Source organism: Gorilla gorilla, chromosome 18 (assembly GCF_029281585.2).
Source record: "Gorilla gorilla gorilla isolate KB3781 chromosome 18, NHGRI_mGorGor1-v2.1_pri, whole genome shotgun sequence".
Lineage (NCBI taxonomy): Eukaryota > Metazoa > Chordata > Mammalia > Primates > Hominidae > Gorilla > Gorilla gorilla.
The window spans coordinates 76,922,627-76,940,803 of record NC_073242.2 but is presented as its reverse complement, the minus strand read 5'-3'; the positions used below and the strand labels follow the sequence as shown (position 1 = coordinate 76,940,803).

Genomic DNA, 18,177 nt, shown 5'->3' with positions numbered 1-18,177 from the left:
TAAAAAATTTTTAGATTTTGGGGCATTTTGGATTTCAGATTTTTTGATTAGGGATGCTCAACTTCTACAATAGACAGAATAGTTTAAGTTTCCTACTGTGGTTTTAATTGAGATTTTGTAATTGAGAGTTTATAGTTTAATTGGAAAGAATTAATGAGATTACCTAAGAATATAGTATATATCTACACTTGTTTAGATCTTTTATGTCCATCAGCAAATTTTAGTATTGCTTTTACATAGGTCTTTTGCATCTTATTAAGTTTGTTCTTGCTATTGTGAATGGAGCCTTTCCCCTTTATGTCTTCTAATTGGTTATTAATGATATATAGGATAACTAACAATTTGTACTTGTGACTTTCGTATTTTACTACATTATTAAACTCATCAGAATTAATAGTTATTTGGTTTATTCTCTTGGATTTTCTTGGTAGGCAATCAAATCACCTGCAAACTATTACACAAAATAGGTGTTCAATAAATACTTGTTGAATGTCTATGCTTATCTTCCAGGAAGTGGAGACAATCTTGTACAATTTAGATGTCCTCTAAGAGCCTTGCCCTACAGAAATCTCTTAACACTCTAAATTTGTTCAAAGAAATCTTTGTACCTTTGTGATTTATTTTACCACATCATATTAGCTATATTCTAGCCTTAAGTAATTTAGAAGAATCAAAACATAAACAATTCACACACAGCATTCTCACAAATATTAGGGCCCCAACAGCAGATACTTTCATATTTCTGAAAGGTCTTCCACATCAAATCTACGCTTCAAGAGTGGGAGTGGCACTCTCCTTCCACTTTGCAAAAGGACATTGAGGGAAAATGCCCTGTCTTCCTCTTTACAAGCACAGACTGACTTCTTGGCTCTACCAGCCCTTGCACACTCAGACTCTTCCTACAGAGAATGAGAAGAGAAAAGAAATGCTGAAGCTTGCCTTGGTGGCAACACCTATGCAGGATGACTTGAAAGATTCGAGAAAGGCAAACTATCCTCCCAGAAACAAATTTGCTTTTTCTATATTTGCTTTAAGCAATCCAAACTTTAAAAAAGCAATGCGGTCTAGGGAGAAGAAAGGAGGCAGGAAAATGAGCCCTTTGAAAATTCCTCTAGAGAGCCAACTATAGCCTATTAATATTAACACACAGTACCTCTACTCTTGGATGCTTTTGGAAAGCCATGGCTGACTCTCGGGAGCCCCGCTGTGCACGGTTCTTTTGAATGTTAGGAATAAAACCCACAGCCTCTGAGTCAGGCAGAAAAATGCCCATTTTCCTTTGTGCTCACACTTTCAGAGGAAGCTGCCTCGGGCAGAGAAAGGAAGAAGGAAAAGGATGAGAATTCTTAACAATAGGCAGTTCCTTGGCAAGGAACATCCTTTTTTATGAATCTTGCAAAGTGAAGGATGAACAGAAGACAATGAAATGAAACTCACATCCATCTTAAGAAAGTATATCTTTCTGAGATAGACTCAATTACTGATCCTGCGTGGACGGTGACTTGCAGCTGTTTGTACCTAAAGCAGCACAGTGAAAACAACAAAGAACCTCGGGTCTAAACAGAAAATGACTAGAGGGAAGGAAGACTTCACAAAATTAGAAGAAAGGGAAATAAGTGCCTCAGCTATTCCCTTAGGTACATGAGGCTGCTTACTGGAAATTCAGACTTGGCCTTGGACTTGAAATACTCACCAATAGGCTTCCTGAATGGGACCGGACTTACCAAGCAATGCCACGCTTGGCCCTACAGCTCCATATTGAGTCCCCTGAGCTGTGCTCCTTGTTTGCACATCCTTGTTTGCCATGATCTCCCGTTCCCCATTAACTTGCTAACTTCTGCGAGTCTTCACAGTCAGCTGAGATGCCACTTCCTCCAAGGACCCTAATTTTCCAGCCCCTGTGTCTGTCTCTAGCACAGCACCTATCACAGCAGATTCTAATTGTCTGTTCAGTGGTCTATCTTTTCCCAGTAGACTTCATGTCAGCTGGCATTGAATACTGCTCACCTGACACAGTGCCTGGTATAATACATGGTAAGAACTCAATAAATATTCATTGAATGAATGAATGAGCAAGGTATATAGACCAGCACAGCATTCCCAGGGGCATTAAGTTACGCTCTTGCCCTAGGGCTGCATTTCTGTTTGAAATGAAAACATTTTCAAGGTTAAACATATTCTTGGAGCCACATTTAATTGGCTGGCTTCCTGAACACTAAATCATTTAGTTTCAGGAGGAAGAATTTTTTTCCCTTGGCAAACATTTCCTAAAGAAAAGTGGATGAGGCAACTGTCAGAAGAAAATGAAGCATTGCTGTGAAGCTGCAGAGGTGTCTAAATACTGCCAAAGATGTCCCACAGGCTTGCCCACTCGGGGAATATCTATAAATATTTTCTGCAGTTAGCCTATTAAGACAAAATTATCTTGAAAACACTTTCTAAACATTAAGTCACAAGTGTTTGCTAATAATTCGTTGCCCTTCCTTCCTCTCCTTTCCAATACAATCGGATATGAAGGGTGCCCTTCATTTCACGACTCCATTTGAAATCTTTGCCCTTCCTTTTCATCTCTGATAAGGAAAGGCAAAATAAAATAGTTAAACTTTAGAGTTTGGTTAAAAGAATCTTTCACTCAAGTCAGGGGCTGCCATAATAAACTACCACAGACTGAGTGGCTTAACAACAGAGATTTATTTTTTCACAGTGCTGGAGGCTGGAAGCCAGAGATCAAGGTGTGGACAGTGTTGGCTTCTGACACCTCTGTCCTTGGCTCTGTAGATAGCCACCTTCTCCCTGGGTCTTCACATAGTCCTGTCTCATACGTGTCTGTGTCCAAATTTCCTTCTCTTGTGAGGTACCAGTCGTGTTGGATCAGGAGCCACTCTAATGACTTTATTTTAACTTAACTACCTCTTTAAAGACCCTATCTTTAAATACAGTCACATTCTGAGATACCTGGGGTTAGGACTTCAACAGATGAATTTGGGGGGGCAGCCCATAACAGCAGGATACAGTTTATTTCCTCAGACATTTCTGGGCACAAATGGAAGACACACGATCACAGACTCATGGACAACTTTTTTTCCAGAGTAAAAAGCTATCATCTCTTAAAAACCCAAGAAAAATGAAACCTGTCCATTCAACACAGGATGATCTGTACTGGGAAGTGCCAAGATGGGAAAAGCAGTGATTTGATTCTTCTTTGGTGTAAATGACCCCCCTCCCCATCTGTGTAGAAATGAGATCACTACAGACTTTCTTGGACTTCTATTCTAGTTTCCCCACCTACCTTTTCATTTCCAAGGTGACCAAGGACAAGGGTGGGAGTTGTCAGGGACTGATGAGGGTGGGTCCTTCCTGCCCTTCCCCAGGACTGGGATGCCCTTGTTGTGAGTGCATCACCTTCCTCAGGATTCAGGGCAAGAGCAGGAGGTTGTTCTTCTCTAAGGGAGAGAGAACAGGATGAAAAATGACTTTTGGATGTTGCAAACTACATCTGCCCTGACTTTGATTAAACATGCTGCTGACTGCCTTTAGTAGATAAGCAGTGTTTAATAAGATAGGTTAAACGTGCCATCACTCTTCACCTAGCCATAGAGATTTTTCTAGGCAGATGGGAACGCAGGCTGTCAGGAACATCACTTACCCTCATTTTGGCAACAGCAGGAAGACCTGGAAAGAAGTGTCAGAAGCGCCCGGGACAGGACCCTGCAGTGGACGCCTCTGGTTATTTCTTGTGCCCTGTCTCATTTCCCCCTTATTTTGCTCAGAACATTCTGATTTTCCTTTGGGGAAGATCCCTGATGTTCTTCCTACTGAGAAATTGCTGTGGTTCCTGTCCTTTCCAAAATCAGTAGGATTATTTATTTCCTCCTAATTACCTTTGATTCTGTGAACTAATATAGCTCCCACCCAGGCTTCGGTCTCCACCTTGACTCATATATCCAAAGACCTGTTTGACATCTCCACTTAAATATTTAGCAGGCACCCGAACTCCTAATCTAACCCCTGGTCTCTCTTGCAAACTTGTTCTAGCCACAGCCATCCCCATCAGCAGATGGCAACTCTGTTCTTGCAGTTACTCGGACAGAAACCTTGGAATCACCTGACTCGGGCTTTCACGTTCTACATGCAACCTGCCAGGAAATTCTGTGGACTCTCCCTTCAAAATTGATTCAGGACCCAACTTCTCTCACATCCCAGCCACCATCACCTCCTGCAGGATTTACCTCCTGGTTCTTCCATCACTTCCTACTGTCTGCTCCCCCCAGAAACCAGAGTGTGTCTTCCAAAACAAAAATCAGAGCATGCCTGCTGGACATGGTGGCTCACACCTGTAATCCCAGCAATTTGGGAGGCCAGGGCAGGCGGATCACTTGAGGTCAGGAGTTGGGGACCAGCATGGGCAATATGGTGAAACCCCGTCTCTACTAAAAATACAAAAATTAGGCAGGTGTGGTGGTGTGCACCTGTAATGCCAGCTACTCAGGAGGCTGAGGCAGGAGAATAACTTGAGCCTGGGAGGCAGAAGCTGCAGTGAGCTGAGATTGCGCCACTGCACTCCAGCAAGCCAAGATCGCGCCACTGCACTCCAGCCTGGGTGACAGAGTGAGACTGGGTCTCAAAAAAGAAAATGAGAGCATGTCAGTCCTCCATTCAGACCCTGCAGGCGCCTCATTTGATTCAGAGTAAGACTGAAAGTGCCTGCCACAGCCCTCAGGGGCCCATGTGATATCAGGCCCCTTTCTGCCTCTCTGACCTGGTCTGTTGCCACTCTCCCAGTTCAATCTGCACCAGCACATTGGCCTTCTTACTGCTTCTAGAACACACCAGCATGTGTCTGCCTTCGGGGAGCTCTGGCTGACAGCTCTTCACCCAGAGACCCCATGGCTAACCCCTCACCAACTCAGGTCTCCCCTTCCCTGAATGGCTGTCCAACCACTTGGGCACTCCTAATACCTTTGCCTTTGCTCAGCTTTTGTTTTTCTCACATATCCCATAGCTTACAGTAATTCCCCACTTAACACTATCCATAGGTTCTTGGAAACTGCAACTTTTAGGCAAAATGACATATAATGAAACCATTTTTACCATAGGCTAATTGATATAAACAAGAGTGATGTTCCTACAGCATATTTCTGGTCACAAAAACATCACCAGTCTCCTAAATAAGGACCCAAAACACTTCTGATATTAAACATTGAAATAAATGTGATCTATACATCCATTTAAGAATGATTAAGAAAAACAAATACGATCATTATTTACCCAATTTTTAATTTTTGGATTATGGCTGCATATGAGTTGTACATATTTATGGGACACATGATGTTTTGATGCAGGCATGCAATGCCTACTGATCAGATCTGAGTAACTGGAGTATCCACTACCTCAGATATTTACCATTTCTTGGTGTTAGGAATATCCCAAGCCCACTCTTTTAGTTATTTTTAAATATACAATAAATTATTATTAACTATAGTTAATTAATTATTAACTATAGTTGCCCTTTTGTACTACCAAATACTAGATCCTATTCATTCCATTTACCCAATTTTTGGTGAATCAGTGAGTCCCAGTGGTCATAGTCATAGTGGGTTAAACCAGGGAATAAACGTTTCCAAAGCAAATGTCTCAGGAGCACCTCCAGCCACCACAAAGTTCACAAATAATCACAAATATGGCAGGCTCATGGAACACATTCATGCCACGTCATTTAGTGTCATGTATTTGTGGGATTATCATTGACCTTACACAATTTTTATTTTACAATAATTTGCATTCATTCATTCATTCATTTATTCATTTCCCAACTCACTGATTCCAGTTCAGAGTTGCAGGTGGCCAGAGCTCATCCCAGCAGCTCAGGGCACAAGGCAGGCACCCACTGTGGACAGGACACCATCCCATCGCAGGGCACACTCACCCCCACACACACTCATTTCGACTGGGGCCATATAGACATGCCAGTGAATCCCATGTGCACAGCTTATGAATGTGGTAGGAAACAGAGTGCCCAGAGAAAACCCATGCAGAAGTGGAAAGAATGTGGAAGACTCCACAAAGACAGGGGCCCTGGCCTGGAATTGATTTCTTTTTCTTATCAATGTTATAATGAAACTACATTATCTGAGGACCTGCTGTACTTGCCTTTTCTTTATTGTTTACTGTCTGTCCACCCACACTTCCCCTTCCCCTCCCCCTTGCTGAACAAGAAACCAAGTTCTACATGCACAAGGATCTGTGTTTTGTTCTCTGAAGTATCTCAGCACCTGGAATTGTGTCTGGCACATATTAGGTGCTCAGTAAATGGTTGTTAAATGAAAAAAATAATAAAGCCCATATCCTTCCAATGAATCCCTCTTACTCAGTTTAGCTCAAATGTGCTACCATTGCTTGAAAGCAAAGCCCCCAACTGAGAGAGTGCCCTTCTCAGCACACCATGACTCCAAAAGAGCCTGCTATACCTTTCTGCACTAAGAAAAGGATCAAAATCAGACAGAAAAAGAAAAAATACAGACTTCCTGATTGTCTATATATAAATTCGGCTGGTCCTTTTGGCTGCCTGTGTTAGTCAGGGTTCCCTAGAGGGACAGAACTAATAGGATATATCCATATATATACATATATATGGATATATCCATATATATACACATATATAATCGTATATATATCCATATATATACACATATATAATCGTATATATATCCATATATATACACATATATAATCGTATATATCCATATGTATCCATATATGTATATATCCATATATATACACATATACGTATATATCCATATATATACACATATACGTATATATCCATATATATACACATATATGTATATATCCATATATATATCCATATACATATCCATATATATACGGGAGTTTATCAAGTATTAACTTACATGATCACAAGGTCCCACAATAGACCATCTGCAGGCTTGAAGAGCAAGGAGAGCCAGTCAGAGTCCCAAAACTGAAGAACTTGGAGTCTGATGTTCGAGGGCAGGTAGCATCCAGCACGGGAGAAAGATATGGGCTGGAGGCTAAGCCAGTCTCGCCTTTTCACATTTTTCTGCCTGTTTATATTCGTTGGCAGCTGATTAGATTGTGCCCACCAGATTAAGGGTGGGTCTGCCTTCCCTAGCCCACTGACTCAAATATTAATCTCCTTTGGCAACACCCTCGAAGACACACCCAGAAACAATACTTTGCATCCTTCAATCTGATCAAGTTGATACTCAGTATTAACCATCATGCAGCCCTTGTGGGTGGAAGTCAGTAGGAAAGTCGCTTGACCCAGGGCCAGGACACCCAGCTGTGCCTGCAGATCCTGCTGCTTCTGGAGGTGTGGCTTTGGGCATCACTAAGCCTCCCTGGACCTCAGTTTCTTCATCTGTAAAGCAGATCTAAAAACCCCTACACCTCAGGGTTGTTGCAAAGATTAAATGAGATCCTGAGTATCTGGGACTCTAAGGAGAGACCCCACACTCCTTACAGTCAGAGCAGCTCTGTGTTGCAAGGAAGGATTTGGACTCTGGGAGAGGCAAACCAGTTCAAATCCCACCTTCGCCACTTACTGCCATGCAGCCTCGGGCACATCACCTGGCCCCTCTGCGCCTCCATTGCCTGGTCTTTAAAAGGGGGATAATTAGCACAGCCTGTATCCGAGGACAGTCATCGGGATTGCTGAGTCCATGCCTGTGTTTTATCCCAGTGCCTGGCACGTGCAAAGTGCCCAATAATAATAATTTGTTGTTGCTATTGCAGGGGCTCAATAAATGTCATTTCCCTTCTCAGGACGAGAGCCTTGGCACCTGAGCCAGATCATTCATTTCTTTTTCTCTTTTGATGCCAATGATGACACATAACTTGCCCCAACAATGTAGCTCCCCGGGAAGATTTTGATGGGATAACAAAAATGTGTTTCTTGGGCTTTCTACAGCTACAGCCCTATGACTCCTGTCATGGAAGTGTCAAAACAAACCTGAAACATGCATGGGCTTTCTTCCAAGTCCTCTTGGAGAGGGAGAGATGTAGCATGCACTCCTTTCTTTCTCTCTGCACTGTCCCTACTCCCACCCACCCCAATCCTTCTGCAGCAACACACTGTGTCAGCCGTGCTTGAGTGGTTTGGTAAAACAGGGCTCATTTTAGCTCCCTTTGGCAGAACACAGGGTGGTGTGGAGACGGCCTGAGAGTAGAGGCACGTGAAAATTGTTCAGAAATGCCTGGGAGATGCCATCGGTTTGTACCAGGTGCTAGACGCTAGGGTTATGGCTGCTGTGCCCTCGTTGCTGACTTTGAGTCATGGCTTGTGAAACTCTGCATGCTGATCAGGAATCAGAGCAACTAAGGACAGACAAGGACACCCATCTACCTTGAGTCAAGTCCTTCAGAGTGATCTGAGATGCCAAGGGCAGCAGGTGGCTGCCAAACCTTATTGCCAAATTGTCATAGCTCCTTTGTTGTTTCTGGTTTTGATATCAATCTTGTAAAACAGAGACGCTCCTGCTTCCTAAGGTCTTGGAATCAGGAATTTGTAAAAAACAATTTCACTTCAAGCTTCCACAAACACACTGTTTCCCCTGCCTCTGCTTCCCTGTTGTGACCAGGAAGGCGGTACTATCATACAGTTAACCCTCCACATGAGATAAATAGGACTCTTTTGAAAGCCACTGTATTCCATCCATAAATTATCAGCTGTGCAGATGCAGACCTCTGGCTGACACAGAAATCACTCCTCCAAATCCCCACCATGTATAGGCATTTAGAAACAACTCATTGTACTTCACTGGTCCCCTGTTTCCCTTTAGAGAGGTTTATAGTGGTCAAGACTCTTGGGTACAGATGACAGAAACCCACCTGAAATTGATCTAAGCATGAAAGAAGACATACTATTCCCATGATAGAGACACTTGGGGGTAGTTCAGCTTCGGGCACAGCAGGATCCAAATGTCAAAAAAATATTTCCAGCCAGCTGCGGAGGTTCATGCCTATAATCCTAGCACTTTGGGAGGCCAAGGTGGAAGGATGGCTTGAGCCATGAGTTTGAGACCAGCCTGGGCAAGATGGCCAGACCCTGTCTTTACAAAAATAAATTAGCCAGTCATGGGTGATGTGTGTCTGTAGTGCCAGCTACTCAGGAGGTGCAGATGGGAGAATGCCTTGAGCCCAGGCATTCCAGGTTGCAGTGAGCTATGATCGCACCACTGTACTCCAGTCTGGGCAACAAAGGGAGACCCCATCTCACTCTGTTGAGCTCGCATTGTCCAGCTATATATATATATAGCTGACATATATATATATATATATAGCTGGACATATATATATATGTATAGCTGGACATATATATATGTGTGTATATATAACGATTTTATTACCTACATCTTACATCTTACCTACATCTTACCAGTTTAGCCTCCCCAGGAGAGTGAGGTTTGCTTTACTAATATTTCCAGCAAAAATCTTAGCAAAGGATGGCCATGTCTCTGAGTGGCCCTACCTGTGTCTCATGCCTATCCAGGACCCAACCTCTGTGGCTAGGGGTATATCCTCACACGATCCCCATGTTAATAGCTGTTATTGACTACTATGTGCTAAGTCTTTAACTATATTATTGCTCATCTCACAACAAAATGAAAGATATCTATTTACTATCCCCATTTTTCAAGTGATGGAACAGGATTAGAGACGCTAAATAACTTGCCCAAGTTCACATCCCCCAAATGGAGAAACTAAAATTTTGACTCAGTTCTCCAGGACTCCCTATCAGAGTGCCAAAATGGCCCATCTCCCTGCAGCTGCAGAATAAGTGAGCTGTCTCATAAAATGTGCATTCATTCCATAGACATTAATTAGGCACTGCTCTGTGCAGTCACAGGTTATGACTGGAAGATTCCTGGGGCATTTCAGCACTCCAGGCACTAGCTTCCTCAAGCCCCATATGGACCCCTTCTGGAAACCCACCTGGTAATAGTAGGACCCTGGTCTCTTGAGAGACACATGGCTCATCTGGTAATTCTGGGTAGTAGAACCTTTCCAAAGAGGAATAAGTCACCATTTGCAACTTCTGCCCTACCTGTTTGACTCACTCTCAAAAAGCCTACCATCTAGGTAAGATAAAAATAAAAAGTGGGTCACAGACCAAGTTTGCTTGGTCCCTATATTTTTTTCTGAATTGGATTTGTTGCCAATACTGAAAAGATAGGACTAATATTTCACATTCAAAGCCATGTTTCCGGTTTCTTCTAAATATATCAAATGTGGCAGCATTGAGGCCAGATTCTTAATGGCAAAGGTCAGTAGGAACTGACAAGATAACTGGCTGCTGCTTTGGGGTGGGGCGTGTGCTCTCCGGTTTGCCCTAGTCCCTTTCATTCCTTATTGCCTTACACCAAGGCTGCCTTACTCATTGACTTTACCTGCTGAGTGAGCAGCACAAATGAAGTGTGAAACAGCACAAAAAAGAGGCGATGAGCATGCAGAGAGAGGAGCAATGAGCTCCCCTGGGTGGAGAAGGGGAAATGAGAAAGAGGTCCCAGCCTTAAAGGAGGAGTAGGGTTTTAAATATCAAAGTTTCTTCACATGTAGGGTGGATTGTTATTGGTAGACTGGAGCACTGTGGGGAAGGGATTTGCCAAGGTGAGCGACGAGCATGGGGAAAGCTACAGGCAGAATGTCCACCTAGTGTTTGGGGAGCCCTGCCCGCAGAGGCAGTATGTCAGGAGGTCACATAATGGAGAACAGGCAAGATAAAAGACCAGCTGGACTGGATTCTGCAGCGGCCTCACCAGCCCACTGGGGCCTCTGAACACGCACACACACACACACAACCCCAACACACACAGGAGCTCATGGGTCCAGAGGTGCACTAGTGCCCACTGGGCCCTAGGGACCTCCAAGTGGGCCTGGGGCTGGGAAGCTGTGCTCCAGACTCAGGCATACCTCGTGCTCCCCATGAATGTGATTGTATCCTCCACCACCCTGGTGGGCATCTTGACCCATCCTGCAGGGGTCAGGGCCTCTCACTGCTCCTCCCAGCATCTTTAACACCTGCCACCCTGACTGCTCCTGAGCCAGCCTCCTCTCAGAACAGGGGCTTGTCCCCAGCTGATTCTGGGTCCCAGGGTTCTGTGTTGCCCTCCTTGGGCTGGGGCCAGTGAGGTGCATGAAGGGAGGGCAGGGAAGAAACAACCATGTGCCCAGCACGTCTGGTGCTTCCTCCAGCCCCACTTTGAAGGTCGACATCCTTATCCTGACTCTCCAAGGAAGAGCCTGAAGCTCACAGAGGTTGATGACTGACTGCAGACAAGGCCTCTCAGCATCCATCTCATCCTTTGTAGCATAAGGATCATGTACAAGTCTCCCAAGTTTTTTGTGAAATTTAGAAATAGTGTGTAAAGTGCTGGCCTGGTGCCTTGTATGCATTCATTAGTTAAAAATAATTAGTGAGCATCTATTATACCCCAGGCATAGTGCTTGGCACTAAGTTACAACACTCAACAAGGCAGACTGTAGAGAGTTACAGTCAGGGGTGTGTGTGTGTTTCTGTGTTGAAATTCTGTGTGTGTGTATGTTGGGGTTGTGTGTGTGTGTTGGATGTGTGTGTGCTGGGTATGTGTGTGCTGGGTGTGTGTGTGTGTTGGAATTCTGTTGGGGGTGTGCATGTGTGTTGTGTGTGTGTGCTGGGTATGTGTGTGTTGAGATTGTGCTGGGCTTGTTTGTGTGTATGTTGGGATTCTGTGTGGTGTATGTGGTGTGTGTTGGGATGTGTATGTGTGTTATGGTTGTGTGTGTGTGTGTTGGGTATGTGTGTGGTGTGTGTGTTGGGTTTGTGTTGAGGTTGTATGTGTTTTGGGGTGTGTGTGTGTTGAGATTGCGTGTGTTGGGGTTGTGTGTGTGCTGGATGTATGTGTGTGCTGGAGGTGTGTGTGTGTTGGAGTTGTGTGTATGTGTTGGTGCTGTGCATGTGTGTGCACTGGAGGCATGTGTATGTTAAGGTGGTGTGTGTGTGCTGAGTGTGTGTGTGTGCTGGGATTCTGTGTGTGTGTGTTGGGGGTGCATGTGTATTGGGGTTGTGTGTGTGTGCATTGGAGGGGTGTGTGTGTTGGGGTGGTGTGTGTGCGTTGGAGGTGTGTGTGTTGGGATTGTGTGCGTTGGAGGTGCATGCATTGGGGTTGTGTGTGTGTGTTGGGGTTGTGCATGTGTGCATTGGAGGTGCGTGTGTTGGGGTTGTGTGTGTGCGTTGGAGGTGTGTGTGTTGGAGGTGTGTGCATTGGAGTTGTGTGTGTGTGCGTTGGAGGTGTGTGTGTGTTGGGGTTGTGTGTGTGCGTTGGAGGTGTGTGTGTCGGGGTTGTGTGTGTGCACATTGGAGGTGTGTGTGTGTGTTGGAGGTGTGTGTGTTGGGGTTGTGCGTGTGCACATTGGAGGTGTGCGTGTGTTGGGGTTGTGTGTGTTGGGGTTGTGTATGTGCGTTGGAGGTGTGTGTGTTGGGATTGTGTGTGTGCGTTGGAGGTGTGTGTGTGTTGGAGTTGTTTATGCGGGTTGGAGGTGTGTGTGCGTTGGAGGTGCGTGTGTTGGGGTTGTGTGTGTGCGTGTTGGAGGTGTGTGTTGGGGCTGTGTGTTGTGTTTGTGTATGTGCGTTGGAGGTGTGTGTGTGTGTGTTGGAGGTGTGTGTGTTGGGGTTGTGTGTGTACGTTGGAGGTGTGTGTGTGTTGGGGTTGTGTGTGTGTCTTGGAGGTGTGTGTGCTGGGGTTGTGTGTGTGTGTGCGTTTGTGTGCTGGGGTTGGGGAAGTGAAGAGAATAAGTGACCATATACCACACAATGGAAAGGTGGCCACGGTGTTTTCGGAAGGATGGCAGCATGTCCCAGGGATAATATTGGATTTGGGAGTTCCGGGAGGATGTGCCATCTCCATGTGTTTACAAAACAAATTCAATGTGGCTGCACCAACAACGTGCCTTGGGGACAGGAGAGAAAGGAGGACAAAGAAGAGCGTGGGCTTAGATGGGGCCAGGTCAGGCGGGACCTCACCCACCGCGTGAAGGGGGTTGGTTTTCATTCCGAGGGCCCTGGGCAGCTGTGAGGGGGAGGAAATGAAGAGAGACAGGAGGTTCCATGCAGTAACCTCCCGGCTGGTCCTTTGGCCAGCCACAGTTTATCTCAACTCTGTAGGCAAAGCAATCCTGTTAAAACGTCCATCGGATCACACCGCGCCTCTGCTCAGCACCCTTCAATGGCTCCCTGTTTACCTCTGCATAAAAGCCGAAGTTTTCACAAGGCCCTGAGTGACCCGGCCATTACCTCCCTGCTCATTTCAGGCAACCCCACTCACCACCCCGCTAAATGAGATGACCCCAGCCACAGTGACCTGGCTGTTCCTGGAATGGCAGGCTTCCCACTTAGGGCTGAGATGGAACAGGGACCCCTCTTAGGGCCTGCTGCACCCCTCACCCCCACCCTCACTGCCCAAGTATGAAAATAAAGGAAAAATATTTAGTTCCTTCACGGGAGAGTCCAGGCACCCAGCTAGCCTTGAGGAGTAAAGGAGCCACCTGAGAAGTGAGGAGAAATGCAGATAGATCCCCACCAAATGGATCCACTGGCACACAGACCTCAGACCAGGGGAAACCAAGACAAAGCTCTGACCACCTGATCTTTGTTCTCAATTTCTTCCTGAGGGGCCTGGAGGAAGTCACGCCCACGGGTCAGATCTTACCATTCCTTTCTGCCGACCCCAAGATTTTAGAAAAAACTTCCCTTCCTTAACCAATCACAAATCAGAGTCTGAACCCACCTATGACCTTTTAGCCCCATGACTTCAGATATCCCACCTTTTTAGGCCACACCAATGTGTAACCCCCATGTGCTGATTTATGATTTTACCTGTAACTTCTGCTTTCCTGAAATTTTTCCCTGCCTGAAAAAACCCTTGCATGCAAGCCATCAGGGAGGTCAGGTCTTAAGTGTGAGCTGCCTGATTATCCTTGCTTGGCATCCTGCAAATGAATGCCCCTCTTTCTCTCACTGCAAACCCTGAGTGTGGACGTTTGCCTTTACTACACCAGGTAGGAAGACTCCATTCAGCTCCACCCTGGCTGAGCCTCTAGAAGGAATGCTCTCTCTTCTTCCCTCATCACCTTTATATCTTTGCTCAGATTTTACCTTCCCAGGGAGACTTACGATGACCACCTACTTTTTACTCAAAATTGCTCCCCACGGTACTCCTAATCCCCCCCTTTTTTGTATCTTGCTTTGCTTTTTCTAGAACCCTTATCTCCTAACATATTGTCCATGCCCTCTAGCCAAAACCCACCAGGAACACATACACAGCTGGGCTGTTTTTTTGGGGTGGGGGGGGTGGGGGGGGGTGGAGAGGACAGGGTCTCGCTGTTGCAGTGAAGGAGATCACATACCAGGGGACCTGAGGCTGCCTCCCTCATTGCAGTCATTGCAGCATGCAGTGGCACCTGTGCTCCTGGTGGCCCTTGCCTGGAGAACATTGACAATCCTATGTACGTTACTTGTTTGCTATGTTTTTCTTCTTGTCTTCCCCTTCTAGCTTCATGGAGGTAAGGAAGTTTTGACTGTTCCGTTAACTGATCCAAGTGCCTAGAACTATAATCACAGCAGAAGCCCAATTTATGTCATTTGCTGAGATGGGGAAGCCTGGAAAATGAGCGGGGTTTGCAGGCTGGGGCAGAATTAGGGAGGAATTGATAAGCTTGAGCTATTTCCAGTCACGGAATCATCGGTTCATCTTCCTATGTCAACCTCACCTACCACTCAGCATTGATCATAGCCCTGTCCTCGCCACCCCCCGCCACAGGCATGCCTCAGCCCTCAGTGAGCCCCTTAGCAGCAGCACGTGCAGCACCATTAAAACACACCCCAGGTGCCGTTCTAAACACAGCTTGTCTTAACCGGTTGGCACTCCTGTGATTTTTAGAGATGAGGAAACTGGGCAGGGCATGGTGGTTCACAGCTATAATCCTAGCATTTGGGGAGGTCCAGGAGGGAGGATCACTTGAGGCCAGGAGTTTGAGACCAGCCTGGGCAACATAGCAAGACCCTACCTCTCCAAAAAAAAGTGTTTAATGAAAAAAATATATTTTCAGAGGTGAAGAAACTGAGCACAAGAAGAATAAATAAGTTTTGAGCAGCCAAGCTGGAATTTCAATATAGATCGTCCAACCCCAGAGCCTAAACCTCTCAGAGCATTTCATGGCCATCAACTTAGATGCCAAGAAAGGAAGATGGGGTGAGGAGATGCGGCAACACCAAGGCAAACTTGATTTGAGGTGTAGCAAGAGGAGATAGTTTTCTTTCTGTTAGGAGGAGGCTGTCTGCAGCAAACACTGCTCTGTGTCTCGTGGGAAACCCCACAGGCTGCCCAAAGCCCTCACAGATGCCCGGTCCCATTCAGGCCTGACTCGTCCCATTGAGTCAGAAGGGTCTGGTGCCTCTGACACGATGCATCAACTGGGGCATTCATAAAAATGAAAAAGGAGCCAAGCCCGGCCCTTTTCCCCTATCAAAGGAGAGCAGCAGAGATCTGAAAAACAGGGTGATTAACTCCACCAGACACTCGAGTTGCCATGGATACTACCGACCAGCATGACATCTCTTCTGCCCCTTGGTTCTGAGGCTGCCTGTGCTCTTCAGCCCTGGCAGAGAGAGTTTTTCTCCTCACTTCCCCAAAACTGGTTCTAAAAGCACAAAAGGCATTTGAGGACCCAGAGCAGGGGAGAGCTCACTCCATCCCATGTCATCTTTTTCAAAACTACATTTTTCCGTCTCTGTTGCACATCATGTTAGCTGTATTCATGCTAATGGGAGATTGTGTGTGTGAGTACAGCTGTTCTAGAAAGTATGTATCTACTCTACGACTTATGATTAAATGCCTTGGAGGTCTGGAGAGAACTAAGAGGCAAATTAAAGAATTTTGTGGTTTTTTTTTTTTGGCGGCGGGGCGGCGGTGCAGGGGAACAGGGTCTCACTCTGTCGCCCCGGCTGGAGTGCAGTGGCGTGATCATAGCTCCCTGCAGCCTCCGACTCCTGAGCTCAAGTGATTTTCCCACAGGCACAAGCAACTGTGCTGAGGTCCATGAACCCTTGTGTCTGTGAATATGTCTGTTATAATGATTGTCACTGGTGATCTTGACAGCTATATTAAAATTACTGTTATCGGTAGAATGAAACCTAAACTTTGCCACTAAAGTGAAGTGCCCATATACGTCCACTCCAAGGACAGTGACTGATCTTTGTGTCCAGACTCAAGCTCTTACAAAAGACTGTGCCAGTCACTAACATTCTCAATAAACACTCATCAGATAATCATATTTGAGAGCTGTTTTTAACTTTTCAAATACTCATCTCATTTGAGCTTTACAACTAATGAAATCAACAGTAAGTAACAACTGTCTAACCCAGGCCAAAATCAGTAATATGAATTATAATCATTTTTAAATGCTACAGTGGGAACATATTTGAAATGCACAATCCAAGGTAGATTAATGGAAGGACAGAGGGACGACAGGTGGAGACGTATGTGAACAAGAAAATACAGCAGAATGTCAATAGTAGAATGCCTAGGTTGGACAAATTTCGAAGGTCCTTTCATTCCCCCAAATTCTATGTTTTTATATTGATTTTCTAAGTATTTTTCAGATACTCTAAAATGAAGATAAGTTAACATTGGTCAGCTAAGATCAATTTAAGGTTAATCTCTGCAGCAACTCAGAACTGATCCGAAATTTATCAATCGGGGGCTAGTGTATGCTGTGGTAGCAAACATCACTAAAATCTTGGGGCTTAAAACTACAGAGGTTTATCTCTTGCTTACACGATATGGGAACCACAGATGAGCTGGGGGCTTTGTGCCTGCATCGCCATTGACACTGTCCTCTTTGTTGTTCTCTTCCAGGGCCCAGTGAACAGAGCCCCTGGACATTGCCGGAAGGAAAGGAGAAAGCCCAGCAAAGCACACAACGTATCAGGCTTTTCATGTGTCATTGGGTGAAAGGAAGTCACATGGGCCAAGGAGGGGAAGCAGGTGTCATCAGAGCAGTTCCACAGTCCTGTAGGCACAGTAACAGGCATGCTCTTCTGTCCTTCTCTCCTTTTAGATTGTAAGCTACCCAAAGTCCATCTCCATGGGTTTTTTTTCCTTATGTGCAAACTACCATATGACAGGTGTGCCTGACAATAACTCAGGTATACCTGAGAATGATCCTGTAGTCCAAGAATGTTGGTTCTGAGCTCTGAACTAAGGAATCTGGGAGCTGCCAACCCAGAGGTTTACTCCTTATCTATGGAGCATAGGTGAACCCCTGGCCCATTTCTTGGAACAGCATGTGCCGGGAACCAAGGCCCTTTGTTTTGAGCTAGGTGGAGGTGGCCAGGTAGAGGTCGCCAGGAAGAGGTTGCTAAGCAAAGATTGCTATATTAACTGGGTGCTTTTTACAAACCATGGTGGTTACCCCATTCATCCAGCCACTCCTGGACTCCCTGTATGTTTAAGTTCCCCAATAAAACTTATGTCTTGCTCACTGTCTCTGGGTCTTTTCTTCAGCCTCTCAGACACGGTGCCCTCCCTGGGCTTGGACTCAGTGGGGGTACTACTCCACTACTACAATGCCCAAAAAATGCCCACCTCTTTCTGACACTCAGTAAACATCTGCCATTGGCAATGATTGAGCTTCTAACATCTTTACCCTATGAGGAAAAGCAGCTCTTTTCTATGTATGATACCCTTACTTTGCTGGCTCAAGGATGGTGTTCAGGGTGGGTCTTAGAACCTGTGGCACAAAAGCCTGTTGTTGTTTTCTTTGCCTGGTGGAGATTTGAGGCTCAGAGGTAGGAGGGTCTCTCTTTCTGGAGGCTCTCAACCTGATGCTTTGTTATTGTGTCTCTGCAGCAGGGAGCAGGGAAATGGGGAATCACTTAAGGACCCTGGGGCTCCTGTGGAATTTCTGCAAGAGAGAGGTGATAATAAAGACTCAATGGGGTGGGACAATTGGGAGGGAGGTAGCTATTAGCAGTCTGAATAAAAGGGAAAAGGGGGCTTTAAAGCAACCCTAAGGCTTGTTTTCGAGAAAAAGATCTCATCTCCTCATTCCTGTGGCTCCCTAACCCCCTGTGTGCCTCCCTTCCACAGATGTCTTTGA

At 45.6% G+C, this 18,177-nt stretch overlaps 2 long non-coding RNA genes across 2 annotated transcripts in view; one reads left to right on the top strand and one right to left on the bottom strand.

The window, feature by feature from the left end:
- Positions 1 to 8,259, bottom strand: part of LOC115931081 (uncharacterized) — a 48,715-nt gene extending 40,456 nt beyond the window's left edge. The window contains exons 1-2 of the long non-coding RNA XR_004067648.2: positions 6,912 to 8,259; positions 3,290 to 3,443 (exon numbers count right to left, since the gene is read on the bottom strand). This is a non-coding gene — a long non-coding RNA (uncharacterized lncRNA). The remainder of the gene's footprint in view (positions 1 to 3,289; positions 3,444 to 6,911) is intronic.
- LOC109023605 (uncharacterized) overlaps positions 1 to 17,557 on the top strand; it is a 36,801-nt gene extending 19,244 nt beyond the window's left edge. Inside the window, exon 2 of the long non-coding RNA XR_002003026.3 lies at positions 16,935 to 17,557. This is a non-coding gene — a long non-coding RNA (uncharacterized lncRNA). The remainder of the gene's footprint in view (positions 1 to 16,934) is intronic.
- The last annotated feature ends 620 nt before the right edge of the window (positions 17,558 to 18,177 follow it).